Source organism: Antechinus flavipes, chromosome 4 (assembly GCF_016432865.1).
Source record: "Antechinus flavipes isolate AdamAnt ecotype Samford, QLD, Australia chromosome 4, AdamAnt_v2, whole genome shotgun sequence".
Classification (NCBI taxonomy): Eukaryota; Metazoa; Chordata; class Mammalia; order Dasyuromorphia; family Dasyuridae; genus Antechinus; species Antechinus flavipes.
In genome coordinates this window covers 385157860-385183715 of record NC_067401.1, presented here as the reverse complement: position 1 = coordinate 385183715, position 25856 = coordinate 385157860, and the positions used below count along the sequence as shown (strand labels likewise).

The 25856-nt window shown below is 40.6% G+C and overlaps 1 protein-coding gene across 3 annotated transcripts in view; it reads left to right on the top strand.

The window, feature by feature from the left end:
• Positions 1-2089: 2089 nt before the first annotated feature.
• Positions 2090-25856, top strand: part of ATP2B4 (ATPase plasma membrane Ca2+ transporting 4) — a 106095-nt gene continuing 82328 nt past the window's right edge. For 2 of the 3 annotated variants that reach the window (XM_051998586.1, XM_051998594.1), the window contains exon 1: positions 2237-2500. The gene's annotated coding sequence lies outside the window, so the exon portion shown is untranslated. The other variant, XM_051998589.1, reaches the window with a different exon arrangement.

Genomic DNA, 25856 nt, shown 5'->3' with positions numbered 1-25856 from the left:
CATGGACACTGTACTAGTAAAGTTTCAAGCTAGATTCCCCCCCCCCCATTCTCTTCTATCAACTGTGCTGTATTTGGGATGGGAGAAATAAGTACAGGGGGCTATTTTGGATATTCCCAGGACAGATGAAGTCAGGAATGCTTGGGCAACAAAATGAAGGATGTTAAGTTCTAAGCCTGGCTTAACAACTAAAAAAGCAAGTCCTTCCATCTCTCTTCCTTCACTTTTACCAGCTTTAAAATGGTACATGTATCCCAAGAACTTTGAGCTAGAAAGGACTTTAAAGATCATTTAGTCCAATCTAATTTTTATTTTTTACAGATGAGAAAACATGTCCAGATTGAAATGACTTGTCCTAAGTCATGCACCAAATTAGTGGGAGAGCAGGAAATAAAAATTAAGTATCGATTCTATCCAGAACTCATTCCATTGAAACTATAAGGGGCCTCCAGCTGTGGGGGAAGAGAGGACACACACAAAAAATGGGTCTAATTTAATTAGACATGGGCAGAGATTAGCTGTACATTGGTTTTTAGAAATCCTTGAGAAAAGTACTCAACTTCTTTTCATTATCTTACAAAATATACCCCCTAGAAACTAAAGGACAAAAAAAAAATGGTGAAGAAAACCCCAATGAAGTATCATAGATAGATGCTGATTGAGAGATCTCTTTTCCCAGATCAGTAAGGCTCTAAGGTTAAATGAATCTGGACCTGATTTTGTGCTCGTGGAATTTGCTAGGTCATTCTGGTATGGGAAGATCCCCTGAAATGGTAAGTGGGGATCTTTGGAGATTGAATGAATAGAAAGAGGACATGGAGATTTGGTAAGTAGAGGCAGTTCTAATGATTCACTGTTTTTTCCCCTTCTTTTAGAGTTAAACTCAATTTGTAAGTAATACAGGCTTTTCTTGAAGCTGAGTGAATGGCACATATTTTACTTCATTCCTTCAACAAGAATATAGTAAGCAGGTCCTGCTTAATAATGATAATAATTGTGATAAATATAGTGATGCAAAGATTTAAAAAAATGAAATAATCCATGCCTCTAGAGAACTTCCAATCTATCAGGGATATGGTGACGACTAGATATGAGAGGAGCTAGATGTGCCTCTACCTGAACTCAGTTGAATCCAGCCTCAGACATTTTACTAGTTGTGTGATCCTGGGCAAGTCCCTTAAACTCAGTATGCCTCAGTTTCCTCATCTGAAAATGAGCTAGAGAAGGAAATGACAAACCATTGGCTTTGAAGTTGGAAAGCTGGCTTTCTGAACATGATCAAATGATTTTCAGAACTACAGTTTCCCTCTCTACAAAAGGAGAGGATTGAACTAGATGATTATAAAGATGATTCTGATCTATTATTCTGTGGTTCTATGGTTAGCAAGGGAAAATGATAGGTCATTTTTTTTCCCCATAGCATAAATAGCTTAGGTGTTAAGGCTGTCTTCTGTCAAAGTGTAAATGTTTGTGAGTTAACCTGGAGAGTGTATGAATGTATCAGGGAGTGAATATGTGCAACTGTAAATAAATATTGGGTATCTCTGGGAAAGCATGTAAGGGAAGCTGATTAAAATAATGAGAGCAATTATCTGTATGTGAAAATGTGTTGACTAAGTGTGTATGAATACATCTGGGTGTATATGGGCAAAGGAGCTCTTGTGTGTCTATACAACTGTGTCTATCTATCCCTAGTGAGGATGTATGCCAGATGGTACATGATGGTGGGGAGGAGGCTATAGATGTGAGTATGTATATATGTTCTGAGGAAGAGTGTGGATGTGTGTTCATCCAAGTAACTCCTTCTCTTCCTACAGAGCTAACTATCTAGTTACAGGCTGGAGCACAACCATCAGGAGTTTTCAGAGCTCACACTGTACCCTCCAGGCTAATTACGTAGAGGGCAGGGAAGACACCAGAAAGGATATCTCCCCTTTCTTTCCCCTGATTCCCCCTTAAAAAGATGCCAGGAAGCAGTCAAGGAATCAGACCACCTTAATAGGAGAGTAATCACTGGGCTGGCAGCCTAGTCCCACCTCTCCTTCTCCTGCTCCTCCTCCTCTCTCTGCGCTGAGAGAGAGTGAGAAAGAGAGAGCCAGAGAGAGAGAGAGATTGGCAGGGTTGGCACTAGCTGTTGCCATGACAAGCATTTTCTGAAGAAAGATCTGCGATGAAGACCGTCCAGAGTTGGGGGGGCCACTAACTTCTCAGGACTAACCCTCTGGAAAGAGTAAGGGCCAGCGAAATCCACCCCAATCTCCCCTCCACTCGTTTTCTTCCAGGGCTCCTCAGGACCTTCTCTCTTGGAGGGACAGAGTAGGAGACCCAACCCACTCCCAAACCCAAACCGGGAAGGCGAGCAAGCAAACAAACATCTTTAGCAATTATTACTATATTAGGAGGGCCAGTGGGTGGTCCTCCCCACCCCATCTCTCCACTCTATGGAAACCCACAGGGAGATTCTCGCTTGCAGAAGTCTGGATTATTGCTAGGACAAGAGGTAGGCTTGTGGAGAATGAATTGACATGGGCTTTTCAAACTTTGCTAGCTTCTTTTCTCTTCCCAATCCTCTTGACACACCCCGGACTTTCCCTTCTTATCACACCTTGGGAGGGTCAGGGTTTGAGAGATTGTTTTGTTTGGGGTTTGGGGTGTGTGTGTGTGTGTGTGTGTGTGTGTGTGTGTGTAAGATCATCATTTGGTTTGGGGTGCAGAGATTTGTCCGGGCTTCTTTTCCCAGGCTCAGTTCGGAGGCTCTGAATAGTTGGTTTGTTTTTCTTATTATTCCCTTTCAGTTTTGGACAAGGCTGGGCCAAAGGGACAGGAGGAGGATCGGGGTGAGGTTGAAGAGCTGGGATAAGTCTCTGTTCTTGCAGTCCGGTGCTGGTGGGGGTAAGGGAATAAGGGGGAGGGGAGTAAAGCTTTTTGGAAAAATGCATATATTTCTCTTTCTTCTCCCCCGCGCCCCCCTTCCCCCCACTCCACTTTGGCTCGGGAATGAGACGCAGAATGGAAAACTGTTGCAAAAATATTTTCCGCGTCTGTTCCTTTTCTTGAAAGCCCCAAAGAGAGAGATGGAAAAAAATAACCCGGTGAGAAATCTTCAGCAGGGAGGAGGAGCCTCAGTGGGGACTGGAAAGGGGGTGCCGAGGGAGGTGGGTGGAAGCTGAAGGGGGGAGGAGTTAGGGGGTCGAGGGGATTGCAAATTGAATTTCCTTGGCTTTGCCTAGAAACCTCAGCAGTTTTCCCTCTGCTTCTTGCAAAACAGTCTCGGAGCCCTTCAGACTTTCAAGTCTATAATTAGCTGTGGAAAAAGCAGGGAGTTCCCTTGTACCGTTGTATGTGTGTGTGTGTGCTTGTGCGCGCGCGTGTATGAGACTCTTGTTGAAAACCAACTGTAGGAGTGTATTCGAGGGGTGAAGCCCCACAGATCTGCTCCCGAATGGAAATATGGAATGTGTGTATATTCCGTGCAAGTTGGAAAGTTTTCGATTTTTCAGGGATAGATATTAAGATTGATGGAAGATGAAGCTGGCGACTATTTGTCCCTTCGATTTTGACGTGCGGGATCTTGGGGAAGGCCCCCGAAGCGAAAGGAACAGCTTTGGGGGGGAGTGCAGTGTTTTCCATATCAGGCTTGCTCAGGAGCTCGTTTTTCACACACACACACACACACACACACACACACACACACACACACACCCTCGACCCCTCTTCTCACTGTGGAGAACGAATCTTTTTGGTAGCTTTCTTGTCCTTCTCTAGAGGAGCTTTTCCAGAGGCGCTGATAGGGAGTGAATAGGGCGGGCGATGGTGTAGACCACTGCAACGAAGAGTGAACTGTGTACTGGCCAAGGCTGATATGTCTCCCTCCCGCACTTAAGGGGAGGAACTACGGTAACTTACAGGCGTGATGCCGGCTGGGGAGCAGTGGGGGCAGCTATCAGATGGGGGGATAGACAGACTTCCGGAGAGATACAGGCAGGGAATATAAAATCCCATTCAGTTACGCATCATCTGGTGGATAGAAGAGGGAGTCTCACAGAAACACTGATTCTCAACCCCTCCCCAATTCCCTGTTCCTGCGCCTTTTCTACGCCAATCCGGCCCCCTTCCTCTACCCTCCCTACCACAGAAACCACATCTGTGGAAGGGGAGAAGTAGTGGCCTGAGTTGGGCTGAGGGATCCGATGTGATGAAGGGAATTTGGACCTAGGACGTTGGTTAAAAAGGGCATTGAGTGTTGGGTAACTGGAAGGAATACATGGTGGGAGCAGCATGAGAGCGTGCGCTGCCCACCTTGTAGAGGAAACAAAATACATGTTAGAGCTGGTTTGTGGGGTGTTGTGAGCCCCGGCTCTGGGAAAGCTGAAGGAAGGGTGGCCATGCAGATTTGGAGGGTGGGGTTCAACTCTGATTGAAAAGGGGAGGACACTGAATAAGGTTGCCGTATCAGAAGAGTCAGAGGTGGGTGGTGGGGCGGGGGAGGGGGCAAGTGAGGTGGGGGAAGGAAAAGGGAGGCGGTGCCTTCAAGAGATGAGTTGCTGAGCAAGGTGCAGGTGAGTATGGGGAGGGATGATCAGGTGCCTGTTCCATGAGTTTTCTGCCGCAGGCTTGGGGGAGGGAGACTGAAAAAGTTGCCCCTTCTATTTCTGGTCAAGCTTGATTTGTGTGAGAAACAGTCTAGTCCTATGGGGTGTGAGTTACCTGAGGACATGAGAGAGAGGACACATTAAAATGTTATTGTGGAGAGCTCTTAAGATGGATGAAGGAGGGCTGGAATGTGTATAGGAAGGGACATGAGTATCTGATTCATTGGAAGGGTGGAAAGAAGAAAAGAATCTTCATATTGCTTTATCTATAATGAAAAGAGGGTACTGCATTGGGAGATAAGTTTTGGGTTCCAATTCTACCTTTGCTATACTGTGGCCTTGGACAAATTGATAATTCTCTTTTCTGGACTCAGTTCTGAATCTCTAAAATTAGGACTAGATTATCCTAAAAAGTCCCCTCTTCCTCAGTGACTCTATATTTTGAGGAGAGGGTAATTTGTTGTTAGATAACTACCCTGAATTTGATCTCTGTTGGAAGAAGTGGAGGAGTTCTGGAAAAGTGGGAAGGAAGGGTTTGCATAGTTTTGGGCACATTTTGTTGTTGTTCAGTGTTTCAGTCCCATCTAACTCTTTGTGATCTCATTTGGGGTTTTCTTAGCAAAGATACTGGAGAGGTTTGCCATTTCCTTCTCTAGCTCATTTTCCAGATGAGGAAATTGAGGCAAACATGATTAAGGGATTTGCCCTGAGTCATAGACACTTAATAAGTCTTTGAGGCTGGATTTGAACTCAAGTCTTCCTGACTCCAGGCCTGGTGCTCTATCCAGTGTTCCACCTAACTGTCCTTTCTTGGAACATAGTAAAAGCTTAATAAATGTTCTTTATATCTGTGTGTGTGTGTTTCTATCTAAAGACAAACTCATCTTCTTTCTGAGAGAAACTTGGGAAAGACTGTTTTTCTCACCTGCATTGCCCAGTGGCCCCAACTGAAATGTCAGGGCCAAACTCACTAGTTCATCCCTCCAGAACTCTGTCATCGTCTGAAAAAGCTGAGGGATCGCAGTTAATCCTGGGAGGAATGCCAGTCTTTTCATGTGAGTAATTTGAGAAGAACCATACATGACCTACCTGAAAAAAGAAAAAAAGTAAAGAAGAGAAAAAGTAAGGAATAAAGGAAGGAAGGAAAGAAGGAGAGAGGGAAGGAAGGAGGGAGGGAGGGAAGGAAGAAGGGAAGGAAGGAGGGAGGGAAGGAAGGAAAAAAGGAAGGAAGGAAGGAGGAAGGAAAGAGGAAAGAAGGAAGGGAGGGAGGAAGGGAGGGAGGGAGAAAGGAAAGAAAGAAGGGAGGGATGGAAGAAGGAAGGGAGGGAGAAAGAGAGGAAGAGAGAGAGGGAGGAAGGAAGGAAGGAAAAAAGGAAGGAAGGAAGGAAGGAATACTTTTTCTTCCTCCTGTCACAAAAGCCTGAAATTTCACCTTTAGAATCTTGGAGGAATTTCTGTCTTTGGTACCTTTTTTATGATATCTCACTGGGAGAAAGACTCTTCCAGAATAGGAGGAAGCATTTGACAGAAGAGGCAGGGATATAAGAGAATAGACCTACAAACCCCAAGCTTGTATTCCAGCTGAATGGAATCCAATCCTTGTCTCTCTGGGAAGAGAAAAAAGAAATTCAGTCTTAGAGTGGTTTGAGGGATAGGAGATAAATTCTTGGATAATAAATTTATCATGAAGAATTGTTGAATTCCATGATAAGTGACTAACTAGTTAGAGCTGAGCCAAACTGAAGAAAGGGTAGAGGGAGGCTTAGGGATAGTTCAAGTAAGAGGGATGGTAGAGATTACAGACAGTGCCTTCATAATTAGAATATCATGGAAGGATCATAGACATCTCTATTATGTCCTGTGAAATAGGTTGGGGTAGGGTAAGGATGACCTAGAATCTTCCTAGTGCCTATTAACTTCAGTCCAAATTCTTTTCATTCTGGATCCTAAACTGGAGAAGTTAAGAGACAGCGGCCAAGCTGGCTGGTCTGTCCCACCAATAACTTGCCCTTCCCTATTGTCTCTGTTTCTACTTTGTCTTTAATCTAAATGCTGGCAAAGAAGGTGCTAGTAGCTGGGGAGTGGAGGTAAGAGGATAGACACTTTCTGGCTGTCTTCCCTTCCTCTATGCTATGAATTCGGCTGGTTTCCTAAATTCTTGGCAACTTGGACTGGCAGGGCTTCATTTATTTCCTTTGCTGTTTCCCATTCCTAACCCTAGTCTCAAGGTTAAATTGCAGGGTGCAAGGTTCTGAGCCCTTAATGAGTGGAAATATAGAAGACAGAGTTAGAAAGTAAAGTTTAGTCATTTTTCAGTCTTTTCTGACTCCTGGTGACCCAATTTGGGGTTTTCTTAGCAAAGATACTGGAATGGCTTGCCATTTCCTTCTCCAGCTCATTTTACAGATGAGGAAACTGAGATAAATAGAATTTAAAAGGATTTGCTCAGGATCAAACAGTTAGGAAGTGTCTGAGGCTGGAATTGAACTCAGGATGGGGAATCCTCCTGACTCCAGACCAAGTACTCTATCCATTGTGTCACTTAATACTTGCAATCAAATCCCACTTCTGCTTTTTTACTACTTGTGTTATCATAAGCAAGTGACTGAAATTTTCTGAGTCTCAATTTCCTTATCTCTAAAATGAGGGAGGTTGGATTAAAAACTTTACAGCTAAACCTTATAACCACATTATGGAGATTAAAATTTAGTAGGGGACACAGGAGCCTGTTCATCCCAGAGTAACTCCTTTTCTGGATGAAGACTTTAATTCTAGAATGCATCTTCTGCATAATAAAGAAAGCAATGTCTGCCTTTGCTAGCAACAATACAAGGGCTAATTGTATCTAAGAGTAGTGATCTTTGATTTTAGGAGAAAATCAAAACAAAATCTGTTAGGGACAGGGCATAAAAAGCTAGATTTTATTTGCCAAGATGTGGGTTAAAAAAGTGAGGCACTAAGCTAACATCACACTAAATATGGTTATGGGGATAGAGACAAGGAAGTGACTAGAATCAGAATCTTCTAACTAGAAAGATTCTTAGAAATCATCTAACTTAATCCTTCCTCTGGCATCACCAGATGAAGACATTAAAATCCAGAGAGGGGAATCCATATGCAAAAAGCCAAACAAGTAGTTAATAGTAGAATTGATAATAGAATTCAGCTCTCTTAACCCTCAGTCCAATTCTCCCTGCGTTAAATCACATTATCTTTCAGAGATCCCTGAGAAAAGGAGGTGGAATTTCCTCCCTTCCACTTCCCCGATGTCTAGAGATGGGATGAAAAGGAGGATGTCTTTGTCCAGTTACTCAACTTGACTCAGGTCAGCACAGCTCTCAGCTTTGCAGATTTCTCTCAGAATTTATATCCTGTCCCCATTCCTCTGCTCTCCTTTTCTCTTGAGCCTCTCGCTTCCCCTATAATTCCTAAGTGCAGGTCAGTTTAGCCCACCTCGATATTCAGATCCAGGAAAGACTGTTGGTGCTCTAGTCACCCACTCCCCTTGACCTTTGGGACTCTGGACCTATGACCTGAAACTTCTATGCAGGGTCAAGCAGTATGAACTACTCTCCCTTCCGTGTTGCACCTCAATTCCCCTCTATTCAAGCCAGATTGTTCTCCCATACCCCTTAAAGATCCAAGACTTTCAGCAGGGCTCTGGGAGCTTACATGGGTGGTTTGGATCTCTAATCTGGGATAGGGAAGTGATAAACAGACAAGGGAATAACAGAAATATTTATAGGTCACAATAATCATTTATAAAGTACTTTTATTTAGAACATCACATTTAACTGTCCTAACAATGACTCCTCCAACCCCAGGTGATAGACCAGACATTGATAGTTCCAGATTATTTCAGATAACTGAGACTCTAAAAGGCCGAAGGCCGTGCAGGTAGGGAAAATCACAGCTAAGGCAAGCAGAGAAATTAGGACCCCCAAGTCTTTAATTTCAAGCTCAGTACCCTTTCTGTCATATAATACTAGGACAGAAATACCTTCTGTTTGTTCTGAACCCGAGGCATACCACTAAAGCAAATTATAGAAAAGATGATGGCAGCCAGCCTGTGATCCAGTGGCTCCAGTGTTGGAGGAGGTGAATTCAAACCCCTACTCTCAAGTTCAATAGAACGTAAGCTCTTTGAGGGCAGGGACAGCTAACATTTACCTTTATATATTCAGTGTATATAGTAGGAACTTGATAAATGCTCCTTGACTGATTTGTGACCAGTAAAATGAGAAGGTTGGACTAGCTGGCTCCCGAGGTCCTTTCCAGGTCTATATCTGCCTACTGTTTTGAGCCTGACCAACCTGTAGTAAAGTCCTCCCATCCTGAAAATGGGATCACAATGGCAGAACAGGCCCGTGGGGCTGATGGTCAAAAAAACCTTGATGTTGTCCCTTTCCAGCCCTGAGACTGTGGTAGTCTACGAGTGTTTCCCATTCAGCTTCCTCTCCCCTTTGTCTCCTTTTTCCTATTTCCCTCCTGGGAACCATTTTTGTTCCACTGACTTATTTCCTCTGCATGTGTTGCAGCAGAAATTGTAGGGATTTCCTCCCTATTTATGTTACTTCAGGCCAGCCTGTAGAGTCCTGTTAGCCTGTATGAAGATCTAATGGAGAAAAGCCCAGCCAGAAAGATCCAATCAGAACAAGAACTGAGAATGTGAAGAAACAGGCAGGGAGCCAGTCTGTTCTGGCCAGCATTGAATTAGCTCTGGGAATCCTGCAGCTCCATTTTATGTTCTGCCACAGTTTGTTAGAGGAACAATTGAGGTATCCCCTATATCGTTTTTTCTATTATCTTTTTTCTTTCTGGCCTAGGTTCCCTCTCTCTTATCACTTCTTTGCTCTAGTTTCCAGTGTTTGGAACATATACCTGGGAGTGCTTGGAGAACACTTTCAGGGATGGATTCAAAAGGACCCCAGCATTCTTTGCCCTGAACTGATTCAACAAGGAGGTTCAGAGTGAATGATAAAGAAAGGGGGTTACAGGTGAGAAGGTTAGGGACTCTAGAGGGTGACCCCTAAACAGAAGAAAGATGATTTCTTTCATCTTTCAGTTCCAGGATAACTTGTTTTACTTTATTTTAATAAAATATTTGTAAAGTGCTTTGCATGGTACCTGGCACATAGTAGATGCTGAATAATGTTCCTTTCTCATGTCTTCCCTTCTAACTCAGTCTGCTGAGGAACACCAAGTAGAAAATTTTTAGACTTCTAAGTAGTGGTGGTCCATTATTAGGTGATTCCTCTTCATCTGAGTATCAATCTTTCTGGAAAAAAAAAAAACAATTGCTACTTACATTCACTCTTAGCTTATCAAGGCTCAAACAGTGACCAAGTGGGGTTGGTTGGGGCATATTATTGGTCAATCAAGGAGAGACAGAATGATTTAGGGTCTTCCTCTCCAAGACTGATTTTTTTTGACCAAGTAAAGAGGCCATTCTCTGCATCATTTCTTACCTAGCCTTAATCTTGAATGGCTATTGTCTCAGTCAAACTGAGAGCTGTTAAACACCTTAGCTTTCTAAGGCTAGGGTCTTCCACTGTATCCAGGATCCTCTCCAAGGCCATGGAGGAGAAAATGAACAGGTGACTTTGCACCACCCCCCCTTCTGAAAGCATAAATGCATACTGTTGGAGAGCACCAAGTAGCCAGATTCCTGTCTCAGAGATGAACAAGAGTGCCCACAATGCTGTCCTAACCAATCCTGTGCTGGAAGCTAAAAAAACGGTATCCCAGAATTGTCTTGGCAGTGACAGAATACATATAATGCCTGCCTATGACTCAAATCAAATCACCAACCTGTTCTCTCTTGCTCCAGGGCAGTTTCCCTGGTTCAAGGCTTCCTCTGATTGTTCACATCATTGTGAAGTTCCTAGGTCTCTTCCTTTATCTCTCTTCATTTCTGTCTCTAAAAATACACTGGGCCCAACATGATTCGAGGCTCTTTTCATTATGAACATGGTTATTAATCACTTAGTTATTCCCCAAATATCTTCCTGGGAAGGCTCAACAGAGAGAGAGAGTCATGAGAAAGAGAATTAGGTTCCTCTCTAGTCTGAGGAGGAGGTAGAAAGGCTTTTAGAGGTGGAGGTCATATGAAATCTATCCGGAGAAGCATTGGGAATAGGAATGCTGGGAATGTACTCTTGATTTGCTCTATGATCTTGGACAAGAGTCAACCTCCATCTTACTACAAACAGAAAAGATTAGGTAGGTAGACTTTTGATTCTCCATTCTGCCCTAATTTCTTTCCTTTCTCTCCTATCTTACTTCACCTCCCATGCTCAATACAGAGGGTTAGTAATTTATATAAATTTCCTCTTTGATTCGATCATTATAAATAAAAAATAAAATAAATTTATATAAAACTAGGTCTTCACAGCAACCCTCTGAGATGGACTTTGATAGTTACCTATTTTTTATTTATTTTTTACAGATGAAAGGATTGAGGCTCACAGAAATTATAGGACTTGATGAAAGCAGAGCCTGATTTTAAATCCCCTAACTCCAAATCCAGTCTCTTCTCTGCCTTTTAACCCTAACTTCCTCCTCAAGCCAAAACTCAAAACTTTCAATCCACAGGCAGCTGGGAGTACTCCTTCCACAGACCCAACTGTCCAGACAGGTATAGATTACCAAGCTGACATCAATCATTGCCTATCACCTTTGCCCAGTATGATACCCGTCAGGAGAGATATTACAGCAACAAGGAAGAGGTAGGTGCTAGAAAGTTGGCTTGGGAAGGGAAAAGTGGCCAGCAATCACTTAGTGTCAGGGAGTAAGAGCTGAATTGATACTCAAATTCCTGTTTTTACTTGTCAGGGAGGATTATTTTAAAATAATAAGATCATAGAATTTAAAGCTAAAGGGACATGTAAGATCATTAGTCCTCCCTCCATTTTTTCAGATGGGAAAAAATGAGGCTCAAAGAAAGGAAGATTTGTTCAAGATCAAAGAAGCAATAAGGAGACATTTAACTCATTTCTTCTGACCCTCAGATCATCAGTGTTTTCCCACAATACCATTTTGCACCTATAACTGCAAGACCCTGAATTGGCACAGTGCAGAGATGGATAAAAGACAGGGAATGGTGTGGAGGTGAGGGAGACAAAGAGATAAGATATGATATTGGGTCACTAATCTTAGAAACCATACAATTTAAGTAAGCAGAGACAAAAGGTGCACGTTTAGATAACAAAAATATATGTTATGTCTGAAAACTGCCTAATGAGTTAAACAGCCAGGTTAGCAAGATTTTAGAGAAGGGAGACATTAGATTTCACTTCCAGCTTGAGATGGCTCTCTAGAAACCCTGGCACATATTCCAAGGCAATCCCTCTCCACTTCCTAAGTATTTATCTCAAGTAATAAATCCATTGAATGGACTCTCTTCCCCTCATGTTATTTTTGTTTATATTTTTATATGCTAATATACATGTTGTTTCTCTTGATAGAATGAATTCTCCCTTAACAAATTAAACTGCTTCATTTTTGTCTTCATTGTATTTCTAGCAACTAGCATGGTGCCTGGAACTGAATTAGTGCTTAATAAATGCTGGTTGATTGATTGGCCTTTGTCACTATCTTGGTTAAGGAATCCATCCCAAATCTCCTTTGGACTACTCAAAATAACTCTATTTATTATTGGCTCTAATATCTTATAAGTCTAAATCAGTCTGGGCTTCACTTTCTCCTTCTTCACTATGGGGATAATATTTTCTTCTTTCAAGAGTGGAATAAAGTTCAAATGGGATCTAGTTCCCTAGAGTACTTATGTCACCTTGCTGCCCCTAAGTCCTGAGAGTGTTCTGTATACAGAGCCTCATAGAAGCTGAGAGTGGGAGACAATGATGAAGGAATGGACAGAGACCCTGCTCTCTAGGAACTTCAAATCTATTGGGATAAAAAGGCATTCATGAAAATATATATGGGCAACATCTCAGCAAATCTATAGCTAAAAATAGTAATGCTAACAAGGAGATAGACAGCAGGTGGACTTGGATTTGTTCCCCAATCTGGACAAATCAAACTCTGTCCCAAACTTTGGGCAAATCAGTGAAATGGGCCAGATCCTTCTATTTACGCATTCCTACTTGCACTGTGTGGGGCATGAGATTCAAATGAGATTCCAAGAATGAAGCTAGAATTAGTCCAATCTGTATCTGAACTGGAATTTCCCTACTGGAATCCCCTTTCCTCTACTCCTCTACCCTCCCTATTCCCTCCAATGTAAACTTCTTGTGGGCAGGAACTGTTTTGTCTTTTGTCTTTGCATTCCCATAGAGCTTTGTTACAGTTGAATTGTCCCACCCTGGTCAGTGATGAGGGGGAAAGCATCGGACAACTCCAGTTGTTGGAAATCTTCCCTTATATCAGGTCTAAATGTTTCTCTCTTCAATGTCTCTTGCTTCTGATTCTATCCTTAGGAGGCAAGTAGAACAAATCGAATCCGTTACTCTCTTTCTTAATACTTCTTTGGATAATTGGAGACAGATATCACATTCCCTCCAAGAGTTCTCTTCTCTTAAAAAGACACACCATTCCCAATTCCTTCAACCCATCCTCAGATAACACGGGCTCTAGTCTTCAACAGTTCCCTTTCTGTGGACTAATCTGTCAATATCCTTCATAAAAGCACGTGTGTAGATAATGGGTGTAAAATGTGTTATAATTGTAAAGTTGCAATTATTCGAGAAACCTGAATCAGGTGGAATTAGTCTGAGAAGGCTTTCTGGAGGGGGTGACCAAAAAAGAAAGGGACAGGGTCAACTGGAAAGAATGAAGAACCCTACCCAATTGAAGAAATTCTGAACAGATGGGGAAGGCTCTATCTACTTACACATACTTGAAAGCATCCAGCTTCCTTGGGATAGAAAACAGGATGGCATCTCCTCCTGCTATACTCCCCTTCCCCCCACACCCGTGGTCCATGTCTTGTCTTTCAGCTTGCTGACTGCCCTCTTTTTGCTACCTGGCACTCAGAGACCTTTTGGGTGATCTTTTAGTATTTCTTCCCTGTTGTCTTGGCTGTCAAAGCTGTCTGCTCTTTGAGGGGATAAATAGGACATCCATTAAGATGCCAGTCCAGGCCCAGCTCTCATCAAACCATCAACAAAATTTCTGACCTTGGCCCTGGAGAAACCACCTTAATTTGGTGGAAGTAAGGAATGAGGACAGCCCAAATCACATTTAAGATGAGTTTGGACGTGATGGGAATTGTAGTTTGTCAGAATGTAAACATCTAGAAGGGATTTTCAGTATAGAGTCTCTCAAATGCACTGGATCACTTAGTTCAACACCTTCTTTTACAGATGAGGCAGTTGAGATCAGGGAGAACAAGGGACTGGCCCTCACATTACCTAGCTAGATTGTGATAGCATCCAACTGGAACATGGGTTTCCTGCCTTCCCATCTTCCACTCCTCCCATCACATCATACTGCATCATGTCTGAGGCTAAGCCTAATATCTGAGGAATGGGCTTAAGTGACCTCCAAAGGATCAGCTGAGTGATTCCTCCAGATACTAAGCCACTGGACAGTGTCCTTTTTCTCAGTCTGTGGCTGGATCTACTCTTTTACTCTGAAAGTACATGTTGTTCTCATAAGCTATCAGGTCTGGATAGTTATAATCATTATCATTAGCTACTTACCTTACACCACCGTTTAAGATTTATAAAATGCTTACCACAAAGAGATGGATGAAGCACACAGGATTTGGGGTCAGAAGATCCAGGTTTGCACACTAGTGTTGCTTTTACACTTAACTTCTCTGAGACTCAATTTCCTCAGAAATAATGCTTGCATTTTCCACTTTACAAGACTGTTAAGAGGAGAATGTTTCAGAAACCCTGAAGTCTTATAGAAGTAGGAACTAATTAGTAATATCTTGAAGCAAGGAAAGTTTTGGGGAAATCCACTTCAGAAAATACTGAGCCATGTAGTGCCAAACAAAGAACAATACACCCGGAGAATCAGAACTTCCAGGTTCAGCTCTGTAGTCTATTAGATGTGGGACCAAGTCAGTTTTTCCTATGCCTCATTTTCCTCATCTGTAAAATGGGTTAGTAATAGTTTCAAAATCTTATATGATATACTTTGGTTTTATATCCTCTTCATTGCCAATATTTCCTTTCCTCTTCTCCAACTTGGAGAGCTATCCCTTATAACAGAGGCAGCTAAGTGGTATAATTCTTAAAGAGCTTTAGAGTCAGGAAGACCTGAATTCAAAACCTGTTTCAGCTGGGTGACGTTGGCCAAGTCAATTAACTTCTCTGCCACAGGTTATCTGTAAAATAAGGATAACTGTCCTGATCTCTCAGGATTGTTGTAAGGATAAAATGAAATAATATTTATAAATGCTTTGTAGTATATAAATACTATTATGTTATATTATATAATTAGGTTATTATTTTATATGATATCATATATTATTACAAGAATATCTAACTTATATTAAGTGAAGTTGAGGTTGTTCTAATTCTCTACTTCCATATAACGAATTATATTATTGTTATTGATTTAATTTTTTATAAGTAATAAAAAAAAGAGGAAAAACAGTTCATTAAAACTAATATGGCAAGTATAACTGATAATTTATTCAGGGGTCCATACGCACAATCTTCCATCTCTGCCAAGAAGAGAATGGTTAATCTTTCCTTGAGCTCTATCATTGATTTCATTTTGTTGTTTTTACTTATAATATTGTAGTGCTGTGTATTGTTTTTCTGGTTCTGCTTACTTTAACTTTGGAACTGCTCATCCAGGTCTTTTTGTGCTTATTCTTCATATTCACCATTTCTTTCAGTACAGTAATATGTAATAGTAACCTTTCTACTCCTGTCTCTTCCAGTTTATTGTAAAGCTTATTGTATAAAGTGCTCTGTAAACCTTGAAGAACTATACACAGAGTAGTTGTCAGCTTATGAATATCTTAACCATAGCTGGCTAACCACAGACACAAGTCCCAGTTCCTGACTCTGGGCTGAGCTTGGTTAATGGTGCTGACTAATTTTGAGTGGTAGAGTTTGCCCTCTGACTTTTCAGAATCCTAAACCCTCTTTTCATCTCCTGATTGCTATATTTTCCCAAATCAAATTATATTTTTATGTATTGTTTTGTTTACAAGAAGGAAAAAAGATCCATAAAAACCTCAAATGGATATAAGGAATCACAATGCAGAAAAAAAAAAAAAAACTTCTGACTGCTGTTCTAGCTTATGAAATCCACACTAATTATAATAGGTTTATTTATATAACCTTTTAAAGTTTGCAAAGCATTTACATCATCTTATTTTTCTTCACAACAAGCCTTCACAATAAATCTTATAGATATTATCCGCATAGTACAGCCCAGAAAATTGAAGCCCAATGAATTAAAGTTGTCTAGTGATCTAATAGCCCCTTTACTCTAAAATCCTTCAGGGTCTTGCCTAGTATGACAAAAAGAGGACTTCATTGGAATCAGAGAACTGAGTTGCTGCTCTGTTACTCACAACCTATTTCATCTTCATCTGTAAAATGAAAGCTAGGCTAGGTGGTCCTTTGCAGTTCTAAGTTCTATCAAATAGTCATCCAGCATTTATCAAGTACTTACTGCTTACTAATCATCATGCTAAGGATGGGGAATATAAAGATAAAATAAAACTCTATGATTCTATGTTTCGGTCCTAGTCTTGTGGCAGATATGTTCTAATCAAGCCCAGAAACCTCTATGTAGAAGCTCCTGTCATCATGGACCTCCTATCCACAAATCATCATGATTCAAATCCAGTCCAATTTCCTAATCCCTAAATTTTGTCCTTTATTAAATCCCTGTTAAATCCTGCACCTTGCTACCCAGTGTGCCTGTTCTTAATCAATTTAACCTTATATATTTTATCTCCTGTGGCATTTAGATGTCGCAATGGATACATTTCTGAGCCTGGAGTTAGAAAGACTTCTCTTTCTGAGTTCAAATGTGATCTCAGAGTCTTACTAGCTATGTGATCCTGGGCAAGGCACTTAATCCTGTTTGCCTCAGTTTCCTCATCTGTAAAATAAGCTGGAGAAGGAAATGGCAAACCACTGCAGTATCTTTGCCAAGAATACCCCAAATGGGATCAAAATAGGACATGACTGTATATTTTGTAGGTGTACTTCCTAGCTGGGCTAAGCCTTCTTAGGCCCATCTCTGTTACCTAAAGGTAACAACCCAGCTAAAGTCATCATGATAGACCAGAGAAAAGGTCTTGATGAGGAGATGAGTGTTTAGCAGAATGAATAAATGCCAAGCTTAGAATCTGAAGCCCACTTGCCTCTTAACACTTTATAATTATGTGACTATGGACACTGCATTTAATTTTTCTGATGCTTCAGTTTATTCAATCATAAAATGGGGATAAGTTGCCTATAGTACTTGTATAAAGTTCTGATTCTCAACTGTCTGTTAATTGTTCAACTAAAGCATTATGTAAATGTCACCTAGTATTATTTTAGGGACCGAGAGAGGGCCAGAAAAAACTAGGTAGTCCCCCAAGCCCTCCCCCCCCCATCACCACCATACTCTTTTCTCCTTTTCGAGTAAGGAGTGGCTGAGTAGATCAGACTTGATGTAGGTACCTAGCCCATAGTAACTGCTTAATAAATGTTTGTTGAATAGAATTGTCCAATAGTGCCTGTAATGCCCTAAGTACTGATGGAAGAGGGAATCACAGAATCTAAGAGTTGGAAAGAAATCTTGAAATTTTGAATGGGAAGAAATCTTCCAGAGCATTCAGTCTATATCAGCCCCCCATCAATATATTAGAAGAAACAGAAGTCCAGAAAGAGGAAGTCAAGCAAATACTTATTAAATGCTTACTTTGGTTGCAGGTAAAGTGCTAGATGATGAGGTTACACAGACAAAAATGAAACAATTCTTGCCCTCGAGGAGTTCACATTCACCCAAAGGGGAAAAAAGTGTACATGTATAAACTTATTTGTCTGAAGTTCAATTTGCAGGTCCAGGATTTAAATTCAGATCTCCTAACTCTCAGTTTGTTATCCTTTACTAGGCATGGCATGAGAACTTTGGGGTTAAATATTGGTGTCTCATGGCACTAGGAACCCTAAGTAACAATGAAATATACATTTATTAAGCATTTACACTGAGCTACATACTTTATAAATATTTATCTCATTTAGGTGCTGCTGTTATCCACAGTTTAACTCCAGCCTGACTTTCAAGAGTTATTTCACATTATTCCTCTTTACACATTCTCCTCCCTACTCTTCATCTGAATGGCCTCAAAGGCATCAGATTTATATACTCTAGCATTTGCCCCTCATTTCAAGTCTCCCCACCCCCAATTCCTTCTGGGACTACTTCCTCCACGGAGCCTTTCCCTGTTCTCTTGAAAATAAAATGGATTTCTCCCTCAAATTTTCCTAACACTTTGTCTAAATTTCTCCTTTTCCCATATTATGTTCTGCCTTCTACAATGCCCATTTCTGTGTGTAGCTGTGCTCTATTAAATTTGAAAACAAAGAGCTACTCTTTTTTCCAATTTAGTCTCCATCTTGTCTCCCACTTGGACAAGTTTTTAGTCTTTCTGTGATTCTACCAGAAGGTGGGGGGACAAAAGAGGGGAAAGTAGGGGAGATAAAGGCTAGAAGGAATAGCTCTAGTAGAAGACCAATAAGTTTGCTAAAGTTCCTTGCTCCCTTTTAAAGACAGCTTTTCTTCAGTGGTCTTAGTGATAGATTTTTCACAATTGGGGTAGAAGTTTTTTGGACAAGTTCCTCCCCAGTTCCTGCCTCAAAGCCCTTTCTGCTTAAGGACTCTTGGGTTTTTGGTGGAGAAAGAATTCAGTTCAAGTCAACAAACATTTATGAAACATGTGTGCTAAATTTTGAGGAGATACAGAAAATTCATTTAAAGTTGGATCTTAACCTTCTAGAAGTTTACTTTTCTAATGGGAATGAAAACCGATACCTAATTAAAACCGGTAATTACATACTCAATTAGTTCATTTGATGGATGCAAAACAATGAATACACAATAATCCACAATGAGTACTTTAGATAGGAATTTGGCTTTGTCTAATTATTGGGAGAGGTTCTTGGGGCAACAAGCTCAAAAAAAGGAGGGAGCCTTTAGAATTTGGCTTTTAGTTGGACGGATATGCTTTCTATTGAAAGGCTGAGAGAAGGCCTTTCAGGTTGTGGAGACCTGGGCAGACAAATCCAATTCAATTCTACAAGCATTTTTTATGCATCTACTTTGAGTCTGATACTAAGCCCGATACCTAGGATATAAAGAACATAAATGAAAGTCCCTGATCTCAATGAGTTTCCATTCTCCTGCAAGACAAGGAGTGTGAGAAACCACTGGAAGTTTTCCTGGCCCTGGGAATGAGTTGAAAGAAATGAAATTTCTTCCTAATGAGTAAGGATGCACTGAACCAGGGAGATAGGATTCCTGAGTCCAGAGCTGCAAAATAAACTGATTCAGACCTCATTTGGGTTTGGATCCCAGAGGTCTGAGGGCCACCATTGCAGAATCCCAACCCAATGGCTACCCAGTATAATAGGGGGCAATCTGCTGGGATGCTAGACCGCAGCCTGGCTTGCCTTGGGGGCTCAGAGCTTTTCTTCATCTCATTCCACAACAACCTGACAGACTGGAGGCCCGCTTGCCAGGCTCCTCCTCTTCTCCTCCCCCACTTTCACCTTTCTGCTGTTTTCTCACCACATCGGCCAGCGAGTGCCCAACCGTTCAGGATCTATCTTTTCCTGACGCCGAGTTATTCCCTTAGTACCACCTCCCAAGATCCTGTTACTTGCTGTTTTGCTGCTGGAAGATCAGATTTAGCAACAAAAGGAGGAGAGGGAGGAGGAGGAAGGGATAGCAATTGTGGAGAGGTGGGGAGGATGGGGAAAGGGAGGGAGGAGAGAAGTTATCTCATCACCTTGTTTGCTCATGCCCTGAGCTCCCTCCCTGGAGAACAGACGCTGAGAACACTGCCGGGAAATCTCCTGTTGATGGGGTGAGCTGGGCAGGGTGATGATAAATCATTTTCTTGAAGATGCTGTTACAGCCCAAGGGTGTCATCCTGACTTTATGCCCCCGGACCCAGCTGCTAGCTGCCGTTGGAATAAATCAATCTGACTGCTTGTAAACTGGAACCAATACCCTTGGGTGATACCCTAAAATAGATACTGGGAAGTTGCATGCTGACCACTTTGTCAATGGGCACGTACATGTGTGTATGTGTACATATATACACATATACATGTTTGTGTCTGTTTACGGATGCTGCATAGAATTTAGACTCGTGACAAGAGCTGATTTTTTATATTGGGCAGCTAGATGGTGTGGTGGATAAAGTGTTTCATTTACCTGGATTCCGGAAGACCTGAGTTCAAGTGTGACTGTGTGTCACTGTCTGTGTGATCCTGGACAAGCCATTATTTTTTATCTGTCTCATTCCTCATCTGCAAAATGGGGATAATTAGAGCACTTCCCTCCTAGTGTTGTTGTGATCCTAAAATGACATAAATATTTAAGAAGCTGTTTACTTATCTTAAGGTGCTATATAAATATTAGTTATTGTTACTAATGTGATTATTCTTTGTCATTTTACAATTGGGTTGAAGCCCAGAGGACACAGGTGAATAGTATGAGATAAGACTAGAAACATTAGGTGGTGCCAGATTATAAAGGGATTTGAAATGTTGGAGGGAGGGGAGTTTCCTGAATACTAATCATGCATGTCTAGATCAAGAATTTATTCATTCAAAACGAGGCATAAGCAAGATTCATTGCTAAGGAGAAAATAGAAAGCAGAAACACAAAGGTTTTTATAATCTAGCTTTGACAATAAGAGTAGGATAGTAAATTGGATCCGTGTTTTCCTGGTATTAGGGAACTCTCTAGGCAGCTAGGTGGTGAAATGGATGAAATACTGGCCCTGGAGCAAGACCCGAGTTCAAATCCACTCTTACATTTACTAGCTATTGTGACTCTGGGCAAGGCACTTCATTGCCTCAGTTTTCTTATTTATAAAAAAGGGCTGGAGAAGTGCCTATCTTCCTTGAACTCTTAAATTTTTGACATTACTGACCACCTTCTCAATATGATTATTCTCTCCTTCTTGGATACTGAAGCACACTGTGTTCTCCTATAATGGAGAGAGTTCTGGGCTTAAAATCATGAAACATATTATTTTGAATATGCTAATTGACAATAGGGAAGACACTATCTGAGCCTTAGTCTACACGTGTATAGAATGGGGATAATAATATTCTATTTTAGAGTATTTAGTTAACAAAATATAATTCCTAGAAACAAACTGGAGTAAAACATGTCTCTTGTCTTCATGCAGTACCTCACCCGGTTGTTGCCAGAAATATACTCCACTTAGCCTGGTTCATTGGTCCTGTCTGAAAATAAAGGTGAACAACAATATTTCATTTAGCTTAAAGCGCTATGTACTATGGTAGAAAAGCTAGTTTTGGAGTCGGAGGACTTGCACCTCGAATCTTCGCTCTGTACTATTACCAGGATCACACAAGTAGTCTTGGACAAGTCATTTATTTTATCTGGGCTTTATATTATGCCTTCTGCAAAATAAGCAGGTTGGACTTAACGATCTCTTGTGAGCTTTCGAGTTACTATTATCATGACTCACCTTCCTCTTTTTCCCAAACCTCCATGTTCTGTTTCCCTTTAATCCTCTGATCTCTCAGCAGTCTTATTCACTTTCCCAGCTTCAACCACACAAATGACTGCCAAATCTCTATCACTGAGGTTGACCTTTCTTGTGTTTTATAGACCACATGTCCAATGCATAGAGGTGCCTCTAGGCTCTGGGGCTCAACCACATCCTTATAACTATGAGCATGATCTTTCTCCCAAATACTCTTATCTTTTCTAATTTTTCTATTTCAGAGGAACTACCATGTTCAAAACCTTCATGGTATCTTTGAATCTTTCTTCTTCCTCCTTTCTTTTCTTGAGTTACCAAGTCCAATTCAGTATTTCTCCTATTCTCTAGATTCTCATGACCATCAGTCTAATACAGGCAATCAGTGAGCACTCTTTAATACTAACTGCCTTCCCACGTCTCTCAATCCACAGCTTTCCTCCAATCTTTCCACATCACTTATAGGAATCCTCCTCATGAAAAGATCTGGTCATTTACTCATCAGCTTAATTTTCATGATGGTTCTTATAATGTGTGCCCATTGGATAAATTTCATACTAACGTACAAGACCCTCCATAAAGTGATGTAACCTTCTTTGTGTGTGTGTGTGTGTGTGTGTGTGTGTGTGTGTGTTTTGTGTAGTCTCTGTGCTTCAGTAGAACTGAACTGCTAGCACTGTACTCCTACAGTACTTTTCCTTCTTCCATGCTTTTATCTATGTTGTTTCCTAGACCTGGGCTATCTGTCTCCCTTCACCTACTGACTTTTTAGTCATCCTTTAAAATTTAGCTCAAATACCTCTTCCTTCAGTCAATAATGGATTTTTCTCTCAGATTCCACTTACAGTTTCCTACCTATGTGGGTACTTAACATTATTCAATGATGAAAGCTGAAACTATCTTACCAATCTAGCACATTGTAATCTTTGGATAAACCTCTTTCCATCCCTGTGCCTCAATTTTTTCTTTCTGAAACATAGTGGAGAGGGAACAGGTTAAGTACATTAACTTTTTGGGGAAGAAGACTTAAAAAATACAAAGTGGCTTTTTAAAAAGCTTCATTAGCTGACATAGAGCCTTTTTCAGGGCTCTGGAAGCACAAAATACCCTAGTCAAAGCCTTATATTTAAATTGTGTGTGGGGGATTATTCACTGATGACTGGTTCCTCACTATTGTTTTCCTCTCTCAAATTTCTCTTTGCAGAGATATTTGTGAGATTCTTCTGCCCTTATTCTCCTGAGTTTATGTCTGTGTCTGTGTCAGGAGTGTTTTATATGTGTTCAGTTTTTTAAAAATTCTCAAAAAACAGCTAAGAATTGTTCAGGAAGGCAGAGAAAGAGATGGAGAGGCCAAATAACTGCCATCAACTGTTTGATAATGAGCAAGGTTGGGATTAGAGATGAGAAAAAATTCCTAGGGTAATGGAGGACTCTGGAATATATAGCACCAGCTCAATGCATTCTTGGTGTTTCAGAGTGATGGTCCACCATAGGCATGAGGAGGATACCCAGGAATGTCAGCTGAGTCAAGGTGAAATCATCATCTACAGAGCGACAACAGAATGTCGGGGGGTCTTGTAATAAATTCAGCCATTTTAGGAGTGCAGATAGTTATTCTGCAACAGTATGAAGGGTTAGGGCATTTGTTTTCAACTTTATTCTTTTATTGACATATTCATGATGTGTGACCTTAGGGAGATCCTGTGGTCACTCCATACTCATGCTTTCCCTACATCACTTGGACATGGTACTCTTAAAAATAGTGAAGGTTTGTGGATTGACTATACAATACTCCCATTTTACTTACCCTTCAAGGGTTATGTAATCTCACTAATATGGTTACTCTTTCCATGACAGCCCATACAAGCCACCTCATTGTGTGCACTCTTGTCTCCTTAAGGCCTCCATAGAGATCTCACTCAATTTGCCCCTACCATTAGCTTGAAACCAGTGTGGAATTGACTGTGTGACATGGGAGATACTGGCATAGGACTGCCCAGCAAGGCGTGCCCTCATCAGAGAAAGTGTTGTGCTCTATGAGCAAAGTGAACTAGCTCACAAGAAACGCAAGAATTCACCCCAAATGTCCATAGGGACCATTTCTGTCCGACCTGTGGCAGAGCATTCCAAGCTCCTATTGGTCTGATCAGCCACAGTCAGTCACATTAACTTGACTCTAACATAGTGATGTCATTTTGGTCCTATTCAAGAACAAAGGACAACAAGCAACGATGTAGCCCTCAATCTATCTGTCTTATCTTTTGCTTTCACTACATGACTGATAATGTTACATAGTTACCAGTGGGACTTAGTCTATGCATCTCTTTTCTTTTGCTATTGCTACATGACCGATCTACCTCCTTTTTGGAGGACAATGTTTCTTGGTTGGTGTCTTCTACGCTACTTGTCGCACTGAAGCAATTTTTGGCAATAAACTGTAGTCAGCTTCCATCCTCTGTATGTCTCCCCATTGTTCTTTGCATCATGAGCAACTGTGATTCTTCTAAGATTGTAGAATTTATGATTCATAGCCATATGGCCTCCCACCTGCATTTCAACATGGTGTATCCTCAAGCTCTCTTTGTAGAAGAGAGTTGGAAGTATAGTAATTTTAATGAGTTTTTTACATAAAAAAGTAATTTGGATTCATCAAAATCTTTGAACAGTATTTCTAATGCTATTCTAGATTTCTCTTTCCTGTTCAATTTGGAGGCTGGCTCATTGTCCATTTGCAGAACCTGTACAGAATATGTGTAATGATAGGCTAATTTCAGTGTGCTTCCCATCAACATATTATAATCAGGACAACTTCATTACTATTGCTCTCCCAAGACACTCCATCTGTCAAGTCTGAGCATTTTCATTGGTTGTATCCCATACCCACAATGCCTCTTGATTTCCCTGGCTTCCTTCAAGTCCTAGCAAAAATCCCACCAAAAATCCCACCATCGACCTTAATGTTAGTGCCTTCCTTCTGAGAGGATCTCCAATTTATTCTATAGACCAAAGCTTCTTAAACCATGGATTGCAAAATTACGGTTTATTATCAGTAAATGTTTAATTTGCATGCCTATTTTATATACCTATTTACTTAAGGGTTACATAAAAATTTCTCAGGTGAGAAGGTAAAATTTTCTAAGGTATGAGTGGAAGAAATTTAAGAGGTCCAGCTGTAGATAGAGAAATGGATAGATAGATAGATAAAAGATTTTTGTATTTATGTATAAATAGATATAGATAACTATTTTCATATCTATATAGGATAAATTGGAGATACTCTTATAGGGGAGGCATATATATGCACAAAGCTATAGGTATATAGATATTTATATCTATCTTTATATGTACATATACATACATATAATATATATATTGCTTATTTGAACATAGCTGTTTGCATATTAACTCCTCCATTAAGACTGTGAACTTCTTGAGGGCAGTGATCATCTTTTGGTCTTTCTCTATATCTCCAGTGCTTAGTACAGTGCTTTGTTCTCTCTTTAGTGGTTATAGATATCTTAGAGGAAACCCTATTGTAGCCCTATTCCAGAGCTTGAGGCCATCAGTACATTGTCTTCCAAAAATTATTCAGTAATTCAACTGTATCCAACTCTTTCTTACCCCATGCACCATGTCAGGTTCTTCTCTCCTCTGCTATCTCTCAAAGTCTGTCCAAGCTCATGTTTATTGTTTTCATGACAATATCTATCCATCTCATCCTCGGCCTTTGCCTTCAATATTTCCCAACCCTAGGGTCTTTTCCAGTGAATTCCATCTTATCATTATGTGGTCAAATTTACCATCTGTAGAGAATCCTTTTTTCATTTGGATTCTGCCCAGGACTCCCTGTGCTTGTCCTCCATGAAAGTGGAAAACATCTTGGTGAGCAACCATCTTCTTTTTATATCCTTTGCTCCCTATTGATACTCAAACATTTGTTGAACAAAAATGTTTCTGTGGTTACAGCTGTCAAAGAGTTTTGTGTAATCTTAACATAAAGATGTAAAATCTTTTTTGAAAAGAGCCTTTTCAATGTGACATTTTGTTCTACCAAGTCAAATGTTTGTGGGGTTTTTTAAATGACGAATAAAACAAAAAATCCATTGGGAGCTTGTATTTTTTATGTTCTTCAGTAATTGTTTATGATCTTATTTTACAGACAATAAATTATAGCTCATGTTTTTTTTTTACATTTTTTACAAAATGTGTTTTTTACAAAATGATTTCCTGCCAACAACTTTGTAAAGAGATTTCAGGGTAAGCAATGTAATTGCTATTCTCCAGTTAGGAAAGGCCTAGAGAACTGAAGTTATTTGCCCAAGATCACACTTAAAAAGTGATATTAATAGAAGCAGGACCTTCTGGCTTCAAGCTCAGTGTTCTTTCCACATCCTCTACTGCAGTGTTTCTTGGGGGTTTTGAGAGAACAAATCTGTCATTTGGCCAATTCTTTAAAATTTGGCCAATATTTTAAAAGTTTCCTTTGTATTATAAAATGCTCATTATTTGTAACGAACCCAAGCATTTCCAACTATGGTGTCTATTCTTGAAACACTCATTTCTACCTCTTAGAATCTCTTGTATCTTTC